Source organism: Anas acuta, chromosome 23 (genome assembly GCF_963932015.1).
Source record: "Anas acuta chromosome 23, bAnaAcu1.1, whole genome shotgun sequence".
NCBI lineage: Eukaryota > Metazoa > Chordata > Aves > Anseriformes > Anatidae > Anas > Anas acuta.
In genome coordinates this window covers 1,776,851-1,792,653 of record NC_089001.1, presented here as the reverse complement: position 1 = coordinate 1,792,653, position 15,803 = coordinate 1,776,851, and the positions used below count along the sequence as shown (strand labels likewise).

The 15,803-nt window shown below is 47.5% G+C and overlaps 2 long non-coding RNA genes across 2 annotated transcripts in view; one reads left to right on the top strand and one right to left on the bottom strand.

The window, feature by feature from the left end:
- LOC137843647 (uncharacterized) overlaps positions 1–12,262 on the bottom strand; it is a 44,240-nt gene extending 31,978 nt beyond the window's left edge. Inside the window, exon 1 of the long non-coding RNA XR_011089603.1 lies at positions 12,026–12,262. This is a non-coding gene — a long non-coding RNA (uncharacterized lncRNA). The remainder of the gene's footprint in view (positions 1–12,025) is intronic.
- On the top strand, positions 12,169–15,114 carry LOC137843648 (uncharacterized). Its single transcript, XR_011089604.1, has 3 exons — positions 12,169–12,486; positions 13,117–13,200; positions 13,768–15,114. It is a non-coding gene; the product is annotated as an uncharacterized lncRNA (long non-coding RNA).
- The last annotated feature ends 689 nt before the right edge of the window (positions 15,115–15,803 follow it).

The window sequence follows — 15,803 nt, the reverse complement described above, 5'->3', positions numbered from 1 at the left end:
CTGAGTAGCCTATCATGGCAATATTTGGGGCTCGAAGCATTTCCCCCCTGGTGCTATTTAGAGCTACGGTCTTTCAGGGTGCATATGGGCATGAGGCTACAATGACAGCATTTCCAGCTTGTCCCTCTGTGCCGGAGCGTTGCCACACGTATGTTATGAAAAATTACCCGCTGTTTGGAGAGCTCGGCAATACAATAAGCTCCACATCAACATTAATGAACCCCTGTCTCTCCTGTGAGAGAAAGTTAATGTAATAACAATGTTATATTCAGCAAACAAATGCTTGAGACAATTTTTTTAAGCACCAGACAGTAAACAGGACCTAAAATATCCTCATGAATTACAAGAGTCTAAAATCCTCTACTGAGAAATTAATTTAATAGCAGTAAATACTGGAGCAATTTCCCCCATGTGAAATGCCACTGCAATGTTCAGTTAAAAGCTTTGTTTAAATGGCACATGGGCACTTGCAGAGGGATGTAAATATATTTCATCACATAATGATACTTTAGCTACGCCGGAGAGGGAAACTTTCCTTCCTCCCACACCAGCACCGGGGCGGGGGACGCCCCTTCCTCGTGGAGGGGATGCACAGCAAAAAACCTGCTCTTCACGGCCAACCCATAGCACATCAGTGGTCATCAGAGACCTGACCTTGTGTTTTCCATCAGCCACGCTGGCTGCAGATCCATGTTGTCCTATTTGTGCTGCGATTCCTTCCTTTCCTTTATTACAGTTGCAGATGTGTCATAAAGCAGAGAGCAACAGAGAAATGAGAGGAAGTAAAAAATGTTTCCAAAACTACGGAACAAAATGCAGGTTTACAGATTTTTTTAAAACTCGGCCTCTCTGGCTACAAAATGGACGTCGCTGTTCAGAAGCAACTTTCATCTGGCCACAGAAGAAGGGAAAAGCAGCGCTAGGATTGTTAATTTCAATTGATTTTTTGATAAGGTTTCATATCCTGAAGGGGCTTCATATCTGAGAAGTGACATCTGCTGAGATCACCGATCAGTGTCTGAATTCTCCTGAACGTAATTAGATCTGAGAGAGGATAGAGGAGTTGGTGTGGTGGCCTTTAGGGAGGAAATGGTCTTTGAAAAGAATTATGTTAATCAGACTAGCCTTCTCCCCGCATCTGTTCTGCTGTTATTCTGGGTAAAATTAATAGGTCTAAGGAAAGATCTGATCATAATGACAATCTGGTCTTCACAGCAGGAGATTTTATAAAGGAGTTGAACTGTGGCTCATTGAAAACACTTAAAGTAATTAGTTACAGGGCTACTCACTTTCTTTCCTTTTTAATAATAATAATGGTTATTAATGTTTACAAATTACAGCGACTCACTGGAAATGAAAGGACGGCTGGAACGGTTACCCAGGGAAAGCAGGCGCTTCCTCCCAGCTCTCAGGAACTCGGCATCCACGCTCCCTTGGAGACAGATTTTCTCCCACCCAGCTCAAGTAGCCACTGGAAACAACCTCTCCTCGCAAGACTACAGACATGTTGAGACCGAGCACTTGTAGATATAAATCAGTTCATAATTATAAACCTAATTATTCAGATTCAAAAGAATAAAGGAGAACGTGTTTGCCTGGAGCCTTTGAGTCCTTAAAACACAGTGCCACAGAAAGGACTCGCGGGAGCTTGAAAGGAGTCCCCCAGAGGTGAGCAGACAGCGAGGCACCTCCAAAGCACTCTGTTTCCCCAAGCGCCTGCTGCACCCCTGGCACAGGGCTCGCAGCATCTGGCACACATCAGCCCTGGGGTCTGTGGGTCGCTTCTGAGGGCAACACCAAAAATAACAATGCTGAGGTTACTGGGAGATCTGTTTGCCACCCACACCTGGAAATGTTTCAGGGATTTCAGGGTCTGAAGGTGGGGTCTGGCTGCTGAGATGGGGCAGGGGTGCAGTCACTGTGCACCAGGGCGCAGAGGCAGCAGCCACATCTCGCAGAAAAGCAGAGCCTCGCCTGTAAAATGCCTAGGAAAGGCAAAGGGAGAACCACTCAATTTATAAATATGTAGAAGAAGCTCAAATCAACCTGAACTTTAGGAAAGAAGAGAAAAGATAATTAAAATATAAATAGACATGTTTGTTTCAAAGATTTATGGCAGGCGCTTGACTCAGTCTGAAGATTAATCAGGGAAGTATAATTATGTCTTTGCACAAAAAAAATTATTAGAACTCCTCCCCACCCCAAGCATTCACACAGAAGTGGAGAAGGGAAGCAGGCGATGTTCCTGCAGTCACCAAATTGCACGTGAGGCTCGTTTCTGAGCTCTGGCTCCAATCCAGGCACCCCACATGCCCACTTTTCCTATATAAAAAGACAACACCACCACACCGGCTATGCCAGGAAAGGGGGGGACAGGTATGCTATGGAAGGAGGACCAATGGTCCCCCGTGAGGATCCTCCAATTGTTCTATTAGCTTGGTACTACGGCAAAAACACAAATAACTGACTTGTGCCTGAAAGCATTTCATCCAACCTTTCCCTCCTCTTGGGGTTCCTTGGCCTGCCTCTCTCGAATGAAGGAACCGGCTCCTTGTAGAGGGTTGCACAGTGCCAAGCACTCGCCTGGGGATCTGCAGTAGCTGTCGGGGGCAGCACACAGTAAATATTCATATCTTTTAAGGCTGCTAATATTCCCACCAAAGTGTGTAGCGGCAACAGAGTGCATGAAGGATGCTTGACTAAATGTTTAATTTAGATTTAATGAGACCTTTAAGGTATGTTAATTCATTTCCAACTAGCTGGGCAATGCAAAAATGACAATAGCTGCAGTTTGGAGCTGTTTTGCCCTAACCTAGGCAGAGGTGCTGGAGGAGGGCAGTGCTGTGGCTATGGTGCATGGTTCAGGGGGCCCAGGCCATCCTCCAGCATCCCCCCGGTGCTGCACCAACCCCTCCGTGCCGTCCTCTCCTTGCACATCTGGCTCCTCTCCCTGCTCAGGGATATTTCCGAGCACCTGGCGGATGCTTCTGCTTCCCAGTGCTCTCGGTGGCTTATGGAGAAGCGGGGAGCAGCCGGGTGTCACAGCACGTTTCCTCGCTCACGAGCCCCACGTCCCCAGCGACACCGCTGTCGCGTCAGGCAGAGCGTGCCGAGAGCCCGGCGTGGCAGCAGCAGCTGCACCAGCAGCGGTAACCGTCTCTCCGATGACAAGGGGGAAAAACTCATCTCGACTTGTTTCCACTGGGGACTCGGTGGAGAAAATCGGTAGAGGAGGGCTCGGGGGGCATTTGGAAGGCTGCACTGTGCTCGCGGGGCTGCGACTAACAGCTCGCCGCTAAGTAATAAAATAACAACAGCTTTTCCCAAAAGGAAGAAGGTAAAGCCCAGCAACAAAACAAGCAACCTACTCGCACAAACACAGAAATCTTGGTTTGCTTTTAGATACTCTTCACCAGCCCTGAACTGTACTTCCCGTTTCATCTAACAGGGATTTTCCTCTCCAGCACACAACCCCAGGGCACAGCGGAGCCTCCTGCTCTTGGTGCCACGGGATGGAGCCAGGAGCAGGGACAGGATGGGGTGCAGGGACCCCCACCCCTCTCCCTGCTATGTTACAGATATGGGGCACGGGCATTTGCTGATGTGCTGAGGGGAATGCTTGGTCCTGCAGAGCTTTCAGTGCTGTGTATATAGTGTGTTTTGCCAGCACTTAAATCATCCCAGGAATGGACAAAGACTTTCTGTTTCTTTTTAATTAACCTCTTTCTATTCCCAAGAGAAAAAAAAATCCTTTTATCCTTGTATGTTTGACACCGTCCTAGTTTCACCGTTTGCTTAAAATTGTTTGGATGCATCCCAATAAAGGAAATATTATAGCTGAAGCTGGTAGCGCTGCCTAATGTCAAAGCAGCTCATCCCTTCCCATTACAAACCCATTTTCAATCACTTACAATATTGCCAAACTAACTGTCTGAGCTGAAATGTTACACAGGAGGGCTAAGTTCAGCTTAAGAAAAGCACTCAAATTTGCAGAGTGCTAGATTTTGCAACATTTCTGTTGCACAGGGATATGGCAATATATGTTTATAGTACAGTGCATATATTTAAAATCATTTTTTCCTCCTGTGTGTGCAGTCTGAAGCTTGAGACAGCAGCACGGGGAGGATTTTAACCCAAACGCAGATCATTGCAGTTCAGTAGCACGGCTGTCTCTCTCGCTGTTTGTTTATATACCATCCTGCGCTTGTAAAGCCTCTGAACGCTGCTGCACCGTAAATAATGCCTGACGAGAAGTGCCTTGCCACAGTCAAACCACATGGAAGTGAGGGAGATGAGCCAGCTCTTCATTGTGCCTGCTTGCTATGAGCCCGTCCTTCGCCTTTAGGTGGGGTTTTGAGGGCAAAGCCTGGGAGCAGCGACTGCTCTCAGCCCCCCAGCCAGGAACTCTGATGCCCTGCTCTTCCCCACAGCCACTTGAGCCATTTCAGGGAGGTTTGGTCCAGCCCTACAAGGGGCAGGCCGTGTGATACTGCACAAGGTGATTTTTCACCCCACACCTCTGCACCACACCGCCTGTGGAAGCCGCAACGCCCCGAGGATGACGTTTTCTCTTCCCAAACCCGAGTCCAGTGTAACAGCACAGAGATCTCACTTGGGACACCAGCTACCGTAATACAAAATAATAAATAATCAGCGGTGGCTAGGCACCTTTGCCATTAATTAAAAAAATACAATACCCTGAAATCGATACGACATCCAAACAACATCACTCCTGCCCTCCCACATACAGAGCAGCTGTCAGCAGACATCCTAAATCAGCTCTCCTCCCCAGACACCCCCGAGCCGGTGGGCCCCCCCAGCCTGGCCGGGAGGGCTGGAGCCTCTACATTTCATCTCCTCGCGGCATAATTCAGCCAGCAGAGCCTCACGGCACCGTGGACTCGCATTAGAGCGACTTCGTAGGCAAGATGTTAACAGCGGGGGCAGGTGGGGTCAGGGAAGCGGAGCGGTTCGCGCGTTGCCATGGCGTTTGTTGGATTAGACACCGAACACGGAGCTGCAGGTAAATGAGCTGACCCCGGCGAGCCCCACAGCACCCGCCCCAGGGAGCTCTCGTGGGCAGATGCTGTGTGGATGGCTGTCTGTCCGTCCGTCTGTCCTTCCCCTGCCTTAAACCTCCACTCCTTGCAGTGCTGGGAAGCGAGGCATCGGCCCTGATTGCTCACTTTGCTTCGTGCCCACACAGCCTGGAGCCCTGCCTTGGCCTCACCACCCCATTTCCACTCAATTCCCCACGGGGTGTCCGGTAGCACCCTCGTTACCCAGCCCCCCAGCCTTGCTCTGCTCAAACCTCACCACATGAGGCTTCTCCTCGCTCCTCCACACACATCCACCGGGCCGGTCCCTTCCCTGTCCACACTGCTACAGCCTCACCATGCAGGGCACCTGGTGTGGGTTCAGCCTAGGGCTCCTCTTTGGCCCTTGTCACCCAAAACCCCATCGTCTCCCCCACGGGGCAGCCAGCATGCTGTCCGCACTGACCCCCAGCCCTAACCCCACTTTCAGGATGATGCTCGAGCAGACAGTCCGGCCCCATACGGAAAGCAGCCCTTTTGTCTGCTCTCCTCCCTTTTCTTGTAGCCTCTGCAGATTCTCCAAGGACGTTTCAAGGCATAATTATAGCGCTAAATATTATTGCCAGAGCTTGTCTGACCGTCTCATAATCCTGTGGGTGCTGCTCAGTGAAGCTTCTCCGTAACCCCATTACAGCTCAAGGCTCTCGGGATGGCAGGGGCGGAGGGGGAGGAGGTGGGACAGAAATGTCGCACCACCGGCCTCGCATCCCTCCCCAGGAAAGGATCAAGCAGCCGGCCCAAGGAAAGAGATTGATTTGTGTGGAACTTTGTGTGTCAAACCATGTGTGACGAGCACAGAGATTTGTTTGACATCTCTTTCCCAGCAAGGTCAAGTTGTGCTTTGTGGCTGCTGACTCAGGCAGCCGGGGTGCTGCCAGCCTCCTGGGAGGGCAGACACTGCCTAACACGCTCACCACCACACCGAGGGGTTCACTGCTGACCACGGGGATGAAGTCTCACTCCCTGACGTCTCTGGCTGCCCAGTTCCATGCCAACTGCATCCCAGCATCTGCAGCAACAGCACGCAATGTGCCTGCTTCAGCCAATGCGCTTCTATTTGCCAGACCAGTAAGTGTTTCCCCACCCTCTCCCCCATCATTTATTCATGCAGCAGCATTCGCTCAGAGTTGGGAAAGTTTTCTGCATGGACCCCTCCGGAATAAAACACCACAGAGCCATTTGCCAACTGGAGACATAAAAGGAGGAAATATCATGCAAGTAGCGAACGTTTTTACAGCCTCTGAGTTGCTCCCTCAGGGTGCTTCCCTTCACTGGGACATCTTCCAGCCATGGATGGAGCAGCACGGTTGCCCAAATGGGTTTCTTATTTACCTTTGGGTTCAAGGTCCCTGTGGGAGTGCTCCATCACAAGGCAGCGAGCACTCATCTCACATGCCAGCTGGAAAACGGGCCTCTGCTCTTAACATTATTTTTTATAGACAAAGCTGTGGCCCTGGACTTTTTTTTAATTAAAAAAAAAAAAAAAAAAAAGGAAAAAGCTTATCCATCATGTACTTCTATCCTGCCAGTAATCAAGCCAAGAGGAGAATGGTCTGTTGGGACAGAGGCAGAATTTATTCTGTAGCCTCGGTGTTGAAGTGACAGGCTGGTGGTGGGAGATCCCAGCCTGTTCCTACCCGCAAAGGCCAGGAGGGGCTGCACCCTGCAGATCTTTTCCCCATGGCTGGGTGCCTGCAGCTGCTGGGGGCACACCAGCCCCAAGGGGCGCATGGCATGGGACTTCTCAATGGCACCGAACGCCCCATCCTCTGGTGACTGCAAAGAGCACCTGGGGAGAAGCAAGCACTGAAGCCATCTCCCCTGTGCCCAGCAAGCCCAGGGGCATTTTCATCATTTTTCATAGCCTTCATGTTTTCTGCATATTTCCCTATTCAGCATTCAGAGAGCAAGACCAATGTGAGAGGACGCACGCACCCCCTCTGCAAAATTCAAGAGATGAGCAAACAGAAAGCAAGAAACACTGGATTTCTCCTCGTCCCTGGAATCAAAAAGAACATGCCATCATTGTGTACCAAGCTAAGCCAGAGAGCCTTAAGTACATCAAGTGTTTTATTTAGTGTATCTGGAGAGAGAACAACTAAAATAACTGAGTTCAGGGATAAGGCCAAGATTCCTGCGGATTCAGAGAGCTGAAACTATCAATACAAGAGCTCAGAGTGATTTTCATGAATCAGACTAGCAATGTCAGATCCTCTCCTCTCAGTTGGAAAGAGAGGACTGAGAAAGCTTTTTTCCTTTTTTTTTTTTTTCCTTTCTTTTTCCCCAAATGACTCTCCATCTCCGAAAGAGCCTGCATTGCCCCCAGGCTCTCAGCCATCACGCTGAGCCCACTCCGCCTGGTGCTGGCAGGAGTTACCAGCTGCCCTCCCCACTGCAGCCCCCATTACTGTGGGGCCAAGGACCGTCTGTGGTCAAACACCTGTGCACAATGACCAGCCTGCATGCTGAACCCAGGTGCACACCTACAGGAATGGCAATTTCCACCCAGCCTCAGATCCACGCGTGGCCACGGACACACAGGATGGCGAGCAGAGGCGCACACCCCCACATCCTGCCAGCAGCCAACTGCGTGCTTGTGGTTACACTGCTCGTGGCTGAGAAAAAGGCATCGCCTCGTTTTAGCACAGCATTAAGTTTCAGACATACTAATCTGTCATTGTCTTTTCTTCTTTGATCTCAGAGCAAACCTCAGAGCCATTATGTCTTTGCAAGGAAAGGAACAGAAACACTCTAGGCTACCGAGGTAGATTTTTGCTTTGTTGAGCTTTTCCTCCTCTGTAAGGATGTTGGAAAACAAAGTTAGATATAAAATCCCTTAAATTATTTGAAGAATAAAAAGGCCTCCATGCATGCCAGGCAGGCATTAGGGGAGTGGGGGGGAAGAGCCAGCTAAAAAGCTACCGCTGAGCATATTAAAGAATGGCATTATCAAGTGGAACAGACAAGACATGTATATAATGCGTAAGTAGTGTTTGCTGCTTCTCCAAACAACTCATAGATCACTAGGACACGAGCTCCTAGGAAGAGCAAAGAGAAAAGAGAGAGGAACGCGTGATAGCATCAGAAGGGACGTGCCTGGTGCTGAGAAACAGAAAAAGACTTATCAAAGCCTGGGATCTAGATGCGGTTTGGTGATGCTTGCTGACGGCTGGATTAAGTGTGCAGACCCCGAGGACCAGCGTGGCGGGAGGAAGCACCTGTCCTGCAGGGCAGTGGCAGCTCGGCAGAGACCTCCAGAGCTTTTCCCCCAGATCCATGGGACACATCTGGTGGCAGAGAGCTGGGACGAGGCTTTTGCATGCTTGTCTTGGACATAAACAAACAAATCTCAACCTGAGCATTGCTTCGGCAGTTTCTATCCCCCCAAGCACAGTTGTAGGTTCCAGTTCAGGAATGGGGTTGCAACAGCCAGCAAGCAAAGGCTGATGAAGCTGCACTTATGTGAAGCGTAAAAGGGATTAAAATTCATTAATACCCTACAAATTAAGTACTAACGATAGCACCGGAGTTTAAATGAGAACCTGAGATATGAATTGCCACATTCGCCCAGGCCTTTTAGCTTTCTCCCACCTAGCAGCATTGTTGTCACTGTTCCAAGCCAGCACTTTTTAATATGCGATGACAGCAGCAGCGCTGACCCCAGACAATGAATAGGGCCTAATAGTTAAGCATTAATCTGCCAAAAGAATGACCTTCAACCACTAAAGAAGAGATGTTTTTAAAAACTCATAAGTGTGAGAAAGGTTCATTTGCTTTCTCATTTAGCATATTAAAAGGGTATTATTGCTACAAACAAGAAATCTAAATGAGCCCCCAGTTGAAGCTTTGGATAACACTTCAGATTAAAGGTGCAGGGCAATGATTAACATGCAGTGTATAAACCATTTATCGTTCATAAACAAGGCAAGACACATTTTCTCTTATCACAAGTGATGGAAGGTCCATAGCGACGCTGCACAGAGACAAAGGAGTAATACAGAGAGGTGGACAGCACGGGGGAAAACGCATGGATCTGGCGGGCTGTGGTGGCCACCAGCCCCAGCAGAATGCAGAGCTCAGCAGGAGGTGGTGGATCTCCACACAGCCTCTCCTGTGCAGAAACCCCAGGGAGAGCAGAGCACCCTGAGAGCAGCTCCAAAGTTGGCCTGATCCACATATGCTAGCAGCCCTGAAAAGGCTGCCTTGCTCCTTCTACCTTTATCGGGGTTTTCTCTTCTCCTTGTGAATTTGCAAAACCCTCTTAGCCAGAAAGCCCGAGTTGTGTGACTTTCATATCTCACCTTCTAAATAGATTTGTCAGCCATGCTGTAGCTATGACAGCTCCCGACTCCTGCTCCCTGGATTTTGGAAAGCATAAAAACAGCTAAGGGCAAAAACTCACAAGTCAACTTAGAGCTGTGAATCCCTCCCCCACGCTAGTTTTGTGACAGAGAAGGGAGAAAAGGAGATGGAAAAGGTCTTGCTAATACAACCTAGGAGAGAAACAAGATTGTTATTATTTGTGGGTTTTAGATTAATGTTTTCAGACTTCCCGTGCTTCCTTTAAGTACATCTGATTAAAGGTTACTGCACAGAGAGAGGCAAGGTCCTCTCAGAGATGGCTGTCCCCATCCTGAACGATGCAGACCTGCGCTGCCCTGAAACGCACTGGCTCCCTTCCTTCCTTCCCCATTTGAATGCAAGGATGCTATGGCAAGTGGAGCCTTGGAAAGCTCCTACGACTGAGAAATCCGTCACTTTAATTACCCTCTTACACTGTATTTATCTCAATGAAAGGTCCCTTGCTCCTTTGTCACTGACTGGCAGGGTTAGCAAAAAGAACTGGGGATGATCTATATGTTTATTTATTTCCACAGCCCCACCACAGGAAACAGAGCCTCCCCCGAGCTTTTACCATGGCTCACGAGGTTACAAATCCTGCTCATCCCTGACAGATGGAGGATGCAAGGAGTGAAAGCAAAGCAAAAGGGCTCTCTGGTTCCAACGCTCCAGGATGGTCCAGGTTTCCTGCCTGGCCTTTAGCTCACCATTCCTGGGTCACAGGCAAGATGCAATGAGCTGGAGGGAAATCCCTTTTCTTGTATTAAAACTGGACTCAGCTGAACAGGAAAGATGCAAAATCCTCCCCTTGTTCCTAACCCAGCCCACTAAATGTCTCTGAAGTTATTTTCTTCCCTTCTGTGTTTTCCAGCTGGAAGGAGAGGTATCATTTCCATGTGAATTTGCCATATTTTTGTCACCACTTAGGTGGTGTCCAGTGTGGGTCCCACCACGCAGTGGGGCTCATGAAAAAGGGCAGAAGAGCCCCTGAAACGGCCCTGGGCTGGTCTAGGAGCTCAGCCAGGACAGACTGGGAGGCGATGGATCAGGCACTGGGATGAGTGCTGGCCTCCCTTTGCAGAGGAGTAAGCAAGGAAGAGCTGCATGCGCAGAAAGCAGCGAGGAGCAGCAGAGGGCAGGGAGGGCAGCGTGGCTCTTTCTCAGTCCCCGGAGTGCTGCTGTCTGTGGCAGCCCCAGCAGCCGAGAAGCACTTTCTGCTGTGACAGGGTTTTTTCTGTGATTGACCCCAATTACAGAAGTCAGACCACATGGGCTGAGTGCGTCACTCACGTCAGCCCAGCAGCTGCTCAGCGCCTGAAAACCCAGCTACCCAAATACATGTGAAATGAAGGGCACTGCCAGCAGCAGGAGCTGGGCAAGTGCTGGCAGGGAGCAGGCTCTGCCTGGCCGTGGGCACCAGCTATGGTGCAGCATCTCTGACAGACCCAGTGCCCCGACCTGCCCGCATCCCTGCCCACCCACATCCACCAGGCTCGGAGACCCATCAAGCAGGGCAGGCAGGGACACCTACTTGTTTGAAGCTTTTCCATTAACTTAACACAGTTCGATTATTTTCACCGTGACATCGCAAAAGCAGAACATCAGAAGTGTAGAAAGGCAATGTTCACGGCAATTAAGGACCCCACAGCCCGTCAGACCTGGCTGCCTGCCTCCGAGCACAGCCCTGCTCGCTCCATGCATTGCAAGGGAGCTCAGAAACCACCACATGAGCCCCATGGAGCACTGTGCCTGCAGCCCACCTGAGGCTGCTTCGGTGCAGCACACAGCTGGCAGCACGTCTGTGCTCTTTGCAAATGCAGAGTGGTGGAAAAAGTAGAAGTTTTTGTTTTGCTTTCAAATCTTCAGTGCAGCTGAGTCATTTAGGAGCATGGGTTATGCAAGGCATCGGTAGGTGCATTCCCCAGAGGCCTTGCTCATAAACACAGAAGGCTTGTTTGTATGCAAAGAGTCTCTAGACCACCACCAAAAGTCATCCAGAACATGCATCTCCTAACAAACACGTTAAATAAATGCCTGCCCAGACAATATTTATCAACAGTCCTAAGCCAACTGTTCTGCACTGTACCACAATATCGTACCATGCCAAATGCAGTGTACTCACAAGCAAATTAATCTGTTTCTCCTAACATTTAAGTGCAACAACAAATCAGTCTGTGTAGCAAATTGCTTTATAAACATTTGGGGATAAATACACTTTCTCAGCTTCAATCCTAGTGTGTTTCAGAGCAGTAACCTACCCTTTGATGGGCAAAGAGCAAATGATAAATCCTGGAGACTTAAATAAACCTGCATGACCAACTCTTGAAATGCTGTAGAAGCTATCTGCATGCCCAGCTGGAGCATGAGCTCCTGGACATTGAGAAACAGACAAAAATAAATCCAACCAACCAAACAACTCTACATTGAACACCTTTTTTGTTTTACTTCTACAGGCCTCAAGCTTCTAAACAAGGCCAACAACAGACAGTATTAGGGACTGCATGCACATGGACTGAAGGCACACTTTAAAGAACCACAAAAATCACATTTCTGCTGTATAAATGGAAAATAAAGACAAAGAGACTCACCAAAATTCACAGAAGTCCCTGGAAGGGCACAATGTTGCACCCAGCTCTGAAAGCAAGCTCTGATGAGTTAGATTAGTCCATGACAAGAGGACTTAAGTAACCTCACCTGCCCCCAAGTAAGGCAGCCTCATTGCTCATTTTGTCATCTGCCCCTCATTACTTAGCTTCAAGCAACTGGGGTCCTGCTGTCTTTCTCATGTTGCTCATGGAATAACACAACCTAGACACCCTCATCTCCTTTCTTCCTTGTCCCTCTCACTTCTTCCCACTTTGTACTACTTTTCTGTGTCACTCTACTTTATCTGCATTTTCTGTAAAGCAGAAATTATACTCTGCTAAAAGACACTTTTTTATTATAATTTCATTCCGCTGTTATTAATACCTGATTTGATTTCATTTGTTCCATTTTACAGCTTGTCTCCTGCAATTGCCTGGCTTTAGAAACAGTTTTATCTGAGCAGGTGAGGCAGATTATAAATAAATTTGGTATTGCACCTTGTATTTTAAGCAAATTTGAGACTTTCCTGATTAGGTGCCTTGCACGGGAGAACCTTGTTCAGTCAGATAATTGCAACCTCGATTCTTTATCCTCTTCTTTTGTTCTCATCCCCCCTTGGCAAAGCTGCAATCTTGCACGAGAACATTAGCAGACAAAACCCGTTGAAAATAACTCTCCAGAAAAAATCTAATTTACTTTTTAATCTGGTTCGGAAATTTGCCAGCAAAACTTCCACAGACAAGCACAGCCTTTTATTACTACTTATCATACTGGCTGGATTTTCACTCCTGATTTGGATAATGTAGCGGGGACTGTGGAGAGTGTGTGTGTGAAGAGATGAAGGGAGAAATCTTTTGATATATTATTTATTTGATACAATCTTTCCTCGATAAGATCAGTAAGCAGAGGACAAAACTGTGACCTTATCCACTTCAACTGCTTATGTTATGAAACAACAGGCATATATATTTTCATTTCACCTATTTTGTAGGTTCTTTTTCTAATTTATTTTCACGTATATATACACACATTTATGTATGTATATAATATTCCTGCCGGGGAAAGAACTTATTGCACTTGTTTCCTCATGAAGCCCGTCTGGACAAAGAGGATTTGATTGCATTTGTGATTCAAAGATTGTCTTGTCAGCAGAAGGAACACGTGGCTGTGGCACTCCGTAAGTAGCCGATACTGAAAACATTGCTTGCTGAGGCCATTACAGGGTTCGTTTAACAATACGGCTAATAAGCACCCACCACAAAGGCTGAGAGCGTGTTCCATGCATCATCTTTCTGGACAAACCAGAGAGAAGGCAAGCATATGCTTGAATGCACGGTGCCCATAGTTTACAGTTAAATCATTAGGCTGAAGTTCATAAGATCTGCAGCAATCCTGGCTCTGCCATAACATTTATTTTATAGAAGTAGACAAGTAGCATTAATGCCCTGTGCTCCTACACCTGGTCTGTATGCCAAAGGCATCCTATTTTTCACCCTTTTTCCTTACAGCCTGGTTTAATCAGTCAGCACCAAGGGGCAGGGTCTGTTTCTCCTCATCCACCCAAAGCTTTGCATGAGGGGCTGTGGGTTCTCGGCTGGCCTCAGGGCCCGGCTGTCACACCACACACCCTGTGCAGCTCAGTCTGGCTTCTTTAATTAGGTGGATTCTCTGGTCAAACCTAGCTCAGATGCTGAAGTTTATGCATAAAAGTTTTTTTTTTTTTCCCCTCTCTTTTGCTTTTCAGAACTATGCCTCCTGTGGGAAGTGTAAATATAGAAAGATGACAACATGTGCATTAATGCTCGTTAGAATGTCATCATTATATTCTGCAAAGTGTCTGCTGAAGGGATCCCTAAAGGACACTTAGAAATGAAGCAGCTGCTCCGGATTTGTTCCAGCTCACATCTCGAAGAAAATGACATTGAGATAAATACAGCATTGTGAGCGTCTTCTGAGCAGAAGGGGAGAAACGAGAGGGGAAGATTTCCTTTTGTAACAGGCCCAAAGCAGGACTGCAGCGTACTCCAGACTTCCTCACCCTCTGCCTTTGTAACATGAATTGGGTGCTGCAGTGTTTGTGGTGGTACCGACGGACCCACCCTTCTGGATGGTGCAAGGGGGGGTGCAGCTTCCCAAGGCAGCTCTCATCCAGACCCTGATGTGTGGAGGTTGGTGGGAGCTCAGGCACCACAACCGGCCAGTCGCTGCTCTACAGCCAGGAAAGCTGAAGGGAGAGCTGCTTGAGCCCAGCACGTATGGTTGTCTTTACAACAGCTTGAATCCACGTGAGAGAGGCTTCTCCTACAGCCTGTTCTTGTCTGTCACACGTGAATCATGGTGTGCTCCTTGTCTTAAGAAGATGGATAAGGAGAAACCCAGAAAAAGTAAAATGGTTTCTGTGAAATACGTCTCTGACTTCATTATCTGTGGTCATAAGCTTTTCTTCTGCTGTCAGAACTAAGGAGACAATGGCGTGAAGCAGAACGTTAGTTGCAACAAAACATTGTGCTCTATTTCTTTCCAACCTTTTCAAGGTTTTGAAACTCCAGCCACAAAAGGCTCAAGCTTCACATACACGGAAATGCTGTAAGACAACAGAGCCTTTGGGGATTTCACATTCTTTGGAAAAAAATATAAAAATAAAAATTTAAAAGATAGCATATACGTGACCAAACTCTCATATGTATTTTAAGCCAGATTTTTATCTGGTGTGAACCAGAACAATCTCACTGACTTCACTGGAGTAAGCAGATTTTTACAACAAAACCTTTGAAACTACAATACTTACAGATGAGCCCCAAATCCCCCAGATCATAGGACGGTGCCATTTTGTACCCTGCCCTTGTCTGCATGATGCCATGAGAAGGGAATTCAGAGAGCGCTCTGCACGATAATCTCCCCCTCACGCCTGTTTGCATTCACAGAGAAAGCCTTGAAATAAAAATGTACAGTCCCAAGGGCACTTACTGCAGAAAAGAGAAAGGTTAAGAACTGTGATTGACCATGAGAAGATCCAGTCTTACATTACCTAGAGACCTTGCTCGCTTTCTCTGTATTAATGCCCAGCAAATAAAGAAAAAAAACATTGTCTTCAATTTCCCCATCTCCTAAGAACCCGTATCGTGTCAAGTATCATATTCACAAAGCAGAGTTTTTCTATTCAAAAATAACAAATAGATCATTTTCTTGGAGCAGATTTATTGAAGCTCACAGAGGGAGAGGCACCCCCTTTCACAGATAACAGAATCGTCTTTTTCACTTTTTCACCCAAGAAAACAGGGAAGACAGGAAAGATCAAGTAACACGAGAAGCATTATCAGTTAACCATTAGGAACCATTTCTCGTTCTGTGTTAGTACTGAAATGATGCTTCAGCATGCCATTAAAAGGGGATGAATACATGCTGCAGAAATGGGAAATAAAGAGACAGGGTCCCCAAGGCAACAGATGATCCTCCTGTCCTTTTTTCCAAAATGAACAACTAATGCTGATCCTGAATTCGTGGTCCTATTCCAATTGGTCGAATTGCCTCCTGTGCCTCCAGATTTGTTTTCTCATCCATAAAAAGAGAATACAGAATTCTTTGCTGCTTCTTCAAAATTGCTATGTGGAGTTTTTGGACGTAGATTAAGCAGCCAATGTGTTTCCTGCCACAGGTGGCTGCATTTCAGTAATAGGTTCATTGTATTTCTATAGGAGTTGCATTTTATTTTCAATTTTTAATTGCAGAACATCAGTGTGAGATTGCCACATGATAGATATATTAAGATTGCAAAGTGCC